We start from the raw sequence: 10441 nt of genomic DNA, 5'->3' as shown, positions 1-10441 counted from the left end.
GTGACTAGGGACCTTCCACCTGGACCAAAGGATTAGGTCTACATCTAGGAAGAGGATTTATCACTTGGAATCCCTAGAACTCATTGCGATTTTAAACGAGTGCGAGGTGTTGAGATTGTTCAATTTCTTCTCTGGGGCATGTATAGAGTCAGGCATGGTTGACCTTAGATTTGGGACCATGTGGATTTTGTACTGTAGCAGGGTATTGTAGAAAACACTATAGCAAAAACACTGCAGTAGCACTGTTTACAACCTGCTGAGAAAACAAGAAAACAGAGAATCCACACGGGCGTGTGGAAATTCCACACGTCCGTGTGAAAAATCTACAGGGGCGACCACATGGGCGTGTGGATTCCTGATTCCAGCCCTTTAAAAGCCGATTTTATCCCCGATTTTAGCATTCTTTTCTCCATCTTTTCCCCAACTTGAGAGAGGGTGGTGGTTAGGGTTTTGAAAGATATTAGCTAGGGCTTTAGAGAGGTTCTATGGCTCCAACATCGTGCGCCATTCGGAAGAAGGTTAGTGGGAGAGCTTTCGTCGGCACCAATCCGGCGAGGTGTATCCTAGGCCGGACAAAGGGACCCTTGCGATGAGTAGAGGACTCTCCACAAGACCATCACCATGACTAACGAGAGGGTTTTCTATGGATGCTTTGGTTTTACATTCGATTTCATTGGTTGTATCTAGCTCCATGGAGAGCCAAACCCTTAGTGGGTACTTGGGTATTTGTGAACCCTAGGATGTGTTTATTTCATTCAATCTCTTTATTATGCTTTCGATTAATTCATGTTTATTGTGAGTTTCAATCTTGGAGACTTGATTGTATGAATACTCCCCTAGAGTGACACTAGGGTTGAGAGTTCTTGTTGGTAACTCTTGTGAGTGAGTGACACACCATGACAGTTAGACAAAGCTAGATTGGAGAGGGTTGACAGGGTGAGTCAAGAAGTAGTGGAGCATCCCCTTTCCCCTCCGGTGTGATCTATCCAACCTCCACATTCCAAGAGTTCTTTGCTGCCATAGTAGAGTAAATGGGCTAAGGGATGATCTTCCGTTGGGGCTTAGTTTCGAGTGCAACAAAGTGAAGCGATGAAGTGATTTAAGCACCTAGGGCTTAATTGTGGCTAGGGATCTTCCACCTGGACCAAAATGTTAGGTCTATACATAGGAATAGGGTTTATCACTTGGAATCCCTAAAGCTCTTTGCAATTCTATGCGAGTGCGAGGTTGAGAGGTTATTCAATCTCTCCTCCGGGACATGTATAGAGTTAGGTATGGTTAACCTTAGATTTGGGATCATGTAATTAATGATTTCCACGAGTCATTGTTGCAACAATTACGAAGTATAATAGAGGGTTCTTACACGTGAAACGATTGTCCTAGGCTGATCAATATCCGTGTAAACCATCTTTATCGATTACCTTACCTTCTCCTTTACTTGTGCTCTCTATCTTGTTGCTTTTATTTTCGTTATTTCATAATTTGTCACACTTACCACTATTCATCTTCTACATTAGTTAAGAAACAATTTAAATGCCTCTATTCCCTACTCTCTGTGGATATGATACCCACTCATCTGGGATTATTACTTCGACACCCGTGCACTTGTGGTTTACACGCATATACAGACGTGTAAAGTTCTCAACCCTAGTGTCACTCTAAGGAAGAAATCATTGGACAAGCATTAAAGATTGGAACTCAATTAAAAACATAAATTAAGGAAGGCAAAACAAAAGGTCAAAGAAACATTAACATCCTAGGGTTTACAAAATCCAAGTACCTACTAAGGGGTTTAGCTCTCCATGGAGCAAGATACAATCAACAATGAAATAGAAAATAAAAACATGTAATCCATGGGAAAACCGCCTCGGTATTCGTGTCGATGGTATTGTGGGGTAGCCTCTTCTTCTACAAAGGTACCCTTGTCCGACCTAGGGCACACCTCGCCGGATCGGTAATGCCAAAAACTCCTCCAATAACCTTCTTCCAAGAGAAGCGCGGTGTCGAATCTTTAGAACCACTCCAAAGACTTGCCAAAAGCCTCCCAAAATCCTAGTTGACGGCCTCTCAAAAGATGGAGAAAAGTTGGAGAGAAGGGTGAAATGATTCCCCTAAAATCGGGTTGAATTGTGGCTTAAATAGTGCAGGAATCGGGCATCCACACACCCCTGTGGATTCTCCACAAGAGCTTGTTAAATTTCCACACGGGCGTGCGAAATTACCACACGCCTGTGTGGATTCTCTTGAAACTTGATTTTTGGTCGGCTGTGAACAATAACTGCTACAGTGTATTGCTACAGTGATTTCGCTACTATAAACTGCTACAATGCTCTGCCAAAATACTCCTAATTCCACACTTTTGATCGAGGCAATGTAAACGGGCACACATTTATCCCGAAAATCGCAACTCTTCTTCGATCAAAGTCCTCATTGGTGAAGATCTTGCTATCAATACACAAGCCGGGTTACGCAAATGTTACTGCCTTCGTGCCACTCCAAGTCATTGTAATGCTTTGACTACATGGAGTTTGGCACACATTCACATATCTTAGAGCCCCACTTGTGTCTTGGGGTTTGTTCCATCCAAGATTCCACTAAATAGTGCGTTCATGATCCACTTTTGGCTTCTTTTCTTAATACTTAGCTTCACAACCCTAAATGCACAAAAGAACAAAAATACATATGTATTAGCACTTAAACTTGATAAAAGTAATGCTCATCGTAAGGAAAGAACACTTCATATTCTTAACACACAAGCACTTATCAAACTTCCCCACACTTAAGCTTTTGCTTGCCCTCAAGAAAAAATAAAACATTGAAGCATACAAGAAGGAAAAATTGAAAGTTCTTGGCCTTAGGTTCACCAAAGCATGCAAGGAGAGCATTCTACAAGAAAGTTAACTTTCAACATTAAATATAAAAAATCAATGCTCTAGTAAAAACTTGAATCCAAACGGACAACAAACCCGACATAGTGTAAGTGTGTGTAAACTCACTAAAGTAAACCCAAAGTATACTCCTCAAAATTCTAAGTATGAGGGACTTATTTATCTACAACAATAATGACATCGGCCCTTGCGTATGTCCCGCAAGTACATGGGTTTGTTGAAGTAATAAATCCCAGATGAGTGGGTATCATATCCACAGAGAGTAGGGAATAAAAACACTTAAATTGTTTCTTAACTAAACGAAAAGTGAATAGTGATTTGTGTGACAAAATGTGATGTAAAAAAAGTAAAAGAAACAAGAGAAAGAGTGCAAGTAAAAGGGAGGTAAACCAATCGATATAAGTGGGGTACCCGGATATTGTTCCGCCTAGGACAATCATTTTAACTGCAAAAACCCTCTATTCTGCTTTCTAACTAATGCATTAGTGAGTCGTGGAGATCCTTAAATACATGGTCCCAAATATAAGGTCAACTGTGCCTAACTCTATACAATGAGTTCTAGGGATTCCAAGTGATAAATACTCTTCCCAGATGTAGACATAACCCTTTGGTCCAGGTGGAAGGTCTCTAGACACAATTAAGCCTTAGGTGCTAAAATTACTTCAACCCTTTACTCCGTTGCCCCTACAACTAAGCCCCAGCGGTAGGTCATCCCTTAGCACATTCACTCTATTATGATCGCAAAGAGCTCGAGGAAATGGAGGTAGAATAAATCACACCAGAAGGGAAAAGAGATGCTCCGCTACCTCTCGACTCACCCGCTCAACCCTCTCCAATCTAGCTTTGTCTAACTCTCGTGGTGTCACTCATTCACAAGAGTTACCAACAAGAACTCTCAACCCTAGTGTCACTCTAAGGGAGTATTCACACAATCAAGCATACAAGATTGGAACTCAAATAAAACATCAATTAATTGAAAGCATAATAAAAAGGTTCAACAAAATGAATACATCCTAGCGTTCACAAATATCCAAGTACCCACTAGGGGGTTAAGCTCTCCATTGAGCTAATTACAATCAATGATATGAAATATAAAAGCAAAGAATCCATAGAAAACCACCTCGATAGTCATGGAGATGGTTTGTGGAGAGTCCACTACTCATCAAAGGGTCCCTTTGTCTAACCTAGGATACACCTCGCCGGATTGGTGCCGATGAAAGCTCACCCACTAACATTCTTCCAAAAAGAGCGCGATGTCAGAGCCATAGAACCACTCCAAATCCTAGCCAATGCCTCTCAAAACCCTAGCTACAACCCTCTCTTAAGTTGGGGAAAAGATGGAGAAAAGAATGCCGAAATTGGGGTTGAAATCGGCCTTAAATAGGGCTGTAATTGGGAATCCACATGCCTATGTTGGCGCCCCTCTGGATTTTTGGCATGGGAGTGTGGAATTTCCACACGCCCGTGTGGATTATCTGTTTTACTCCTTCTTCAGCCGGCTGTGAACAATACCTTCTACATTGTTTGCTACGGTACCTTGCTACAGTACCGGCCCGAAACAATCCCAAATCCATACTTTCGTCGAGGTAATGTAAATGAGCACAGGTTTGAGCCATAGATTCCTTTGCTTCTTCAATAAACAGACACATGGGTGCAGAACTTGCTATACATGCACAAGCCAAAATGCATGAATTTGATTGCCCTTGTGCCCCTCCAAATCATTGTGCTAACTTGAATACAAGGAGGTTGGCACACATTCTCGCATCTTAAACCCAACTTATGTCTTTGCGTTTGAACCTTCTCAAGACTTCCTCCAAATGGTACATTCACGATCTACATTGGCTTCTTTCTCTAACCTTCGGCTTCACAACCCTATATACATGAAAGTAACATAAATGCACACATATTAGCATTAAAACCCGAGAAAAGTAATGTTCATCATAAGGAAAGAACACTTCGTATTCTTATCACACAAGCAATTATCAAACTCCCCCACACTTAAGCTTTTGCTTGTCCTGAAGCAAAAAGTTAAAAATTAAAGCATAGGCGAAGGAAATATTGGAAGTTCTTGGACTTAGGTTCACCAAAGCATATAAAGAGAGCATTCTACAAGTAAGGGAAATTTCAATACTAAATATGAAAAAAATCAATGATCTAGCTAAAAACTTGAATAAAAAAAGACAACAAACCCAAAATTGTGTAAGTGTGTGAACTCACTCAAGTCAACCCAAGGTATACTTCTCAAAGTTCTAAGTATAAAGGACTTATTTACCTACAAAAAGGAACAAAAATTTCAAAGATGGTAGTATCATCACACATCCTCTAATGTAGCCCTTTCCAAAACGGCCGCTAAGGTGGATTTTACACTTTTGAGGTGGTAGTTCTTTCTACCGGAGTGATAGCTTTCACTCATCCTATGAGATAGCTCTTTCTCTCTTTAGGACGTAACTAGTATCGGACTTATGAGAGTAGCTTCATACTTCATAGGTGGTAGCTTTTTCCACCCAACAAGCATAACTAAACAATAAAACTATTTTTGTTCTTTCTTTTCATCACCATTTGTATTTTTTTTTAATTTCTTTTAGAATTAACAAAAGAAACAATTATAACTAGTCCCTTTTACATCAAATTTGAGTTTCCAAAAGAGTTTAAACAGTGAGTAGTGCAACAAGTGTCAATCGGGCAAAAATTCCTAGAAATTAAAGCAAAAACTAGAGCATGAGAACATTCAATATTAAAAATTCTCCTAAACTAAAGAATACAATCATTGCAACTAAGGTGAACCGCCAATGGCTATGTGAGCATGTATATCAATCAAAACTAGTATAAAAGATATGTGTACTATGAAACTCCACCCCCCTACACACACTTTAGTTGTACATTGTCCCCAATGCACACATGCAAGCTCACACATAATGTATATCAATCAAGAACAAATGTGGGAGAAGCAATCAAAACAATACTCACTTGACTTCTAGTGTTGCATTTGATGGAGCTAAATCCTTGGGAGTAATGTTCCAACAGGTTATAAAGCTCGCACGGCCAAATGCCGAAGCACCTTGGCCGTGTCCATGACAAGTTCTCAATTCCCATGTTGACAAGACCATCTGCACGCATACATGAGCGGGTTCAGTAAAGCTCAATAAAACAAAAACAACTAGAGCATGTAAAATATAAAGTAATGAATACAACTCGAGGCAATGAAATAAAAAATAAACACATAGGGAAAGTCCTTTCTAAGTATGCAAGTCAAAAATGAAATGCAAAAAGTAATAAAAATTATGAAAACAAAGTCAAGTGTCGATGTCGCGCTCTGGCTATGCTGCTGATGCTAGTGATGATGAGGTACACGGTGGGTCAACCGATGCTGGACTAGGTGATGGAAATGCCGGAGATACCGGGGGAGTCCGATGTCTGAGAATAAACGGTGAGGCAATGTGTCACTTAAAAATCTATTGTAGCGTATCGAAACGTGCCATAAACTCTGTAACCTCTGCTCGAAACTCAACGATCTCTGTTCGAAGCACCCGCACGGTACTCTCGAGCCTCTCAAATCAATCATGGGCTCGATATGGTAAAAACATGCATACTGGGGGTGGATCATCTGCCATAGGAGGTGCCTCGGTCTACATCAGTGCCAGCTGAGGCTCAGGGGCAGGCTGAGAATCACCGGCATCATCATCATCCCCCTCAGCTATCTATGGAGCTGGCATAATTAAGGCATAAACTCCAGATCGGACCCTATGAACCATCTCCATCAGGCGCAGCGTCTTTATGCCCAATGAAGTAGGTATACTCACCTTCTCGATCCCCCGAATTGAGGTCAGAAGACTCATACCGATAACCAATCTCGTGATGTACGGAACTGAGAAGATCACTCCAAATCTAGCGTACTACCCCTGATGTCGTATATACACCAAGATGATGTGTCCCAAATGGATCGGTGTGTGCTGAACCATCGAATATAAATACAAGAGCTCCTGTCGACTCAGGACACCGATGCTATCACCATGGCCATTTACCGATCTGCTTATAAGGGACAAGGGATTCTTGGCTTCAAAGGTAGGGGTACCACCTCCTTCTCTTTGCTTGTTTCCTCCTCGACCTCTATGACCTCGAGTGTATGTTCATTGTGCTTCTCACTCGGAAGCCGACCTTCAATCTCACAACCACTTCTCAAAGTGATCGCCTTCGCATGCTCTCTAGGATTGGTCTCGGTATTACTCAGCAAGCTCCCTTGTGGTCTCTCCGATAGAGACTTTGTAATTTATCCCACTTGATTTTCAAGATTGTGCAAAGAAGCTGTGTGGTTGTGAAGTATAGCCTCGACTGACTGAAACCTTGTATTCGACGATTGCACAAACCTAGTCAAGGCCTTCTCCAAACCTGAAACTCAGTTCTCCATATTTTGGACTTGTTGTTGTTGGAAACCCGATGATGGCATGGCATTTTGTGGACCTTGGTTGCTCCATGAGAAATTGGGATGACTCTTCCAAACCGAATTGTAGGTGTTGCTATATGGATTCCCTTGGTTCCTCATTGCATTACCCACAAAATCAACCTTCCCAACCGAAGATGCATCACCAATGGAAATCGGATAATCGGAGGGAGCATGTCCTCCACCACATTCGGTGCAAGTAGTCATGGCCACCATTCTATTCAAAGTTAGAAGATCTAACTTTTTACTTAACGATTCCACTTGAGCCACCATTGAAGTTACGGCATCTATTTCATGGAGCCCGGGCGCCTTTTTCCTTTCCCGTGCATTCCACTGATAACTATCCATGGCCATGTCTTCCACTGACTGTCAGGCTTTTTTTGGGGTTTTACTCCCCATTGTACCTCCTGTGGCGGCATCTAATAATTGCCTTATACTCGGATTCAACCCATTATAGAATGTCTGGATAATTATCCATTCGGAAAATCCTTGTTGTGGGCACCTCCGCAGAAGATCCTTGAAGCGCTCCCATGTCTCAAACAATGACTCAAACTCCATCTGTACAAATGACGAAATCTCATTGCGAAGCTTGGCCGACTTACCCAGGGGAAAGTATCTAGCAAGAAAAGCTTCAACCATCTCATTCCACGTCGTGATGGAGGCCTAGGGCAAAGAATGTAGCCACTACTTGGCTCTTCCCTTGAGAGAGAATGGGAAAGCCCTCAATACGATAGCATCATCCGATACACTATTAATCTTCAGCATATCACAAACTTCTAAGAAGTTTTCTAAATGGTTGTTTGGATCCTCATCAGCTAAACCATTAAACTGCGTTGTTTGCTAAGTCATTTGGCTAAATGCTAGCTTTAGCTCGAAGTTCAGAGCTATAATCAGGGGTCGCATCATACTCGATTGTGTAGCATAATCAGGGGTCGCACAATACTCGATTGTGTACCCCAAGTACTCTGTTGCTCATTCTGCTCTGCCATATTATCTGACCCTTCCACTTCTATCTCAGCTTGATTAGACGATTCTTGTACAAGTTACTTTCCCCTTCTTCTGAGTGTATGTTCAAGTTCAGGATTTCCTTCAATCAATATCAAAGGGTTCCTTCAGGTCATAACCTAGAGCTACACCAAAAGAAAAAAAACAAAATAAGAATGATGATAGAAAAGAAGATGTGAAATAGAATGAATGAATGAATAGATAAGAAAACAAAGTGCAAAGTATCTCTAAAAGCCTACTCCCCAGCAACGGCGCTAAAAACTTGACAATGCCCCTTGCGTATGTCCCGTAAGTACACAGGTTTGTCGAAGTAATAAATCCAAGATGAGTGGGTATCGTATCCACAGAGAGTAAAAAATAAAAACACTTAAATTGTTTATTAACTAAATGAAAAGTGAATAGTGATTTATGCGACAGAATGTGATGTAACAAAAGTAAACGAAACAATAGAAAGAGTGCAAGTAAAGGGAAGGTAAGGCAATTGATATAAGTGGGTTACCCGGATATTGTTCCGCCTAGGACAATCGTTTCAAGTGCAAAAATCCTCTATTATGCTTTCTAGCTAATGCATTAATGAGTCGTGGAGATCCATAAATACATGGTCCCAAATCTAAGGTCAACCATGCCTAACTCTATACATGTCCTAGAGGAGAAATTGAATAACCTCTCAACCTCGCACTCGTATAGAATCGGAATGAGCTCTATGGATTCCAAGTGATAAATCCTCTTCCTAGATGTAGACCTAACCCTTTGGTCCAGGTGGAAGGTCCCTAGCCACAATTAAGCAATAGGTGATAAAATCACTTCAACGCTTTACTTCGTTGCCCCTACAACTAAGCCCCAGCAGAAGGTCATCCCTTAGCCCATTCACTCCACTATAACTGCAAAAACTCAAGGAAATGGAGGTAGAATAAATCACACCGGATGGGAAAGGGGATGCTCCGCTATCTCTCGACTCACCCTCTCAACAAACTCCAATCTAGCTTTGTCTAACTCTCGTGGTGTGTCACTGACTCACAAGAGTTACCAACAAGAACTCTCAACCCTAGTGTCACTCTAAGGGAGTATTCACACAATCAAGCATACAATATTGGAACTAAAATAAAACATCAATTATTTGAAAGCATAATAAAAAGGTTCAACGAAACAAACACATCGAAGGGTTTACAAATATCCAATTACCCACTAGGGCGTTTAGCTCTCCATGGAGCTAATTACAATCAATTATATCAAATGTAAAAGCAAAGAATCCATAGTAAATCACCTGGATAGTCGTGGAGATGATTTTGTGGAGAGTCCTTTACTCGTCCAAGGGGCCCTTTGTCCAGCCTAGGATACACCTCACCGTATCGGTGCCGACGAAAGCTCTCCCACTAACCTTATTCCAAATGGAGCGCGATGTCAGAGCCATTGAAACTCTTCAAATCCCTAGCCAATACCTCTCAAAACCCTAGCCAAAGCCCTCTCTTAACTTGGGGAAAAGATGGAGAAAAGAATGCTGAAATCTGGGCTGAAATCAGCCTTAAATAGGGCTAGAATCAGGAATCCACATGTCCATGTGGGTGACCTTGTGGATTTTTCACTCGGGCGTGTGGAATTTCCACTTGCCTGTGTGGATTCTCTGTTTTACTCTTTCTTCGGCTAGCTGTGAACAGTACATGCTACATTGTTTGCTACAATACCATGCTACAGTACCATCCAGAAACACTCTCGAATCCATGCTTTCGTCGAGGTAATGTAAACTGGCACACATTTTCACCGTAGATCGCTTTGCTTCTTCAATAAACAGACACATTGGTGGAGATCTTGCTATACATGCACAAGCCAGAATGCTTGAATTTGACTGCCCTTGTGCCCCTCCAAATCATTGTGCTAAATTGAATACAAGGAGGTTGGCACACATTCACGCATCTTAAACCCATCTTATGTTTTCACGTTTGAACCTTCTCAAGACTTCCTTCAAATGGTGCATTCACGATCTACATTGGCTTCTTTCTATAACCTTCGGCTTCCCAACCCTATATGCATGAAAGTAACATAAATGCACACATATTAGCGTTAAAACCCAAGAAAAGTAATGCTCATCATAAGGAAAGAACACTTTGTATTC

At 41.4% G+C, this 10441-nt stretch overlaps 1 non-coding gene across 1 annotated transcript; it reads left to right on the top strand.

Moving 5' to 3' along the window:
* The first annotated feature begins 7810 nt into the window (after nucleotides 1–7810).
* Nucleotides 7811–7917, top strand: LOC120281432. The gene has a single exon (XR_005542572.1). It is a non-coding gene; the product is annotated as a small nucleolar RNA R71 (small nucleolar RNA).
* The last annotated feature ends 2524 nt before the right edge of the window (nucleotides 7918–10441 follow it).

Source organism: Dioscorea cayenensis, chromosome 17, assembly GCF_009730915.1.
Source record: "Dioscorea cayenensis subsp. rotundata cultivar TDr96_F1 chromosome 17, TDr96_F1_v2_PseudoChromosome.rev07_lg8_w22 25.fasta, whole genome shotgun sequence".
In the NCBI taxonomy this organism is placed as follows: domain Eukaryota; kingdom Viridiplantae; phylum Streptophyta; class Magnoliopsida; order Dioscoreales; family Dioscoreaceae; genus Dioscorea; species Dioscorea cayenensis.
Note: the sequence above shows the minus strand (reverse complement) of the source record. Positions and strands in the feature narration are given on the sequence as shown.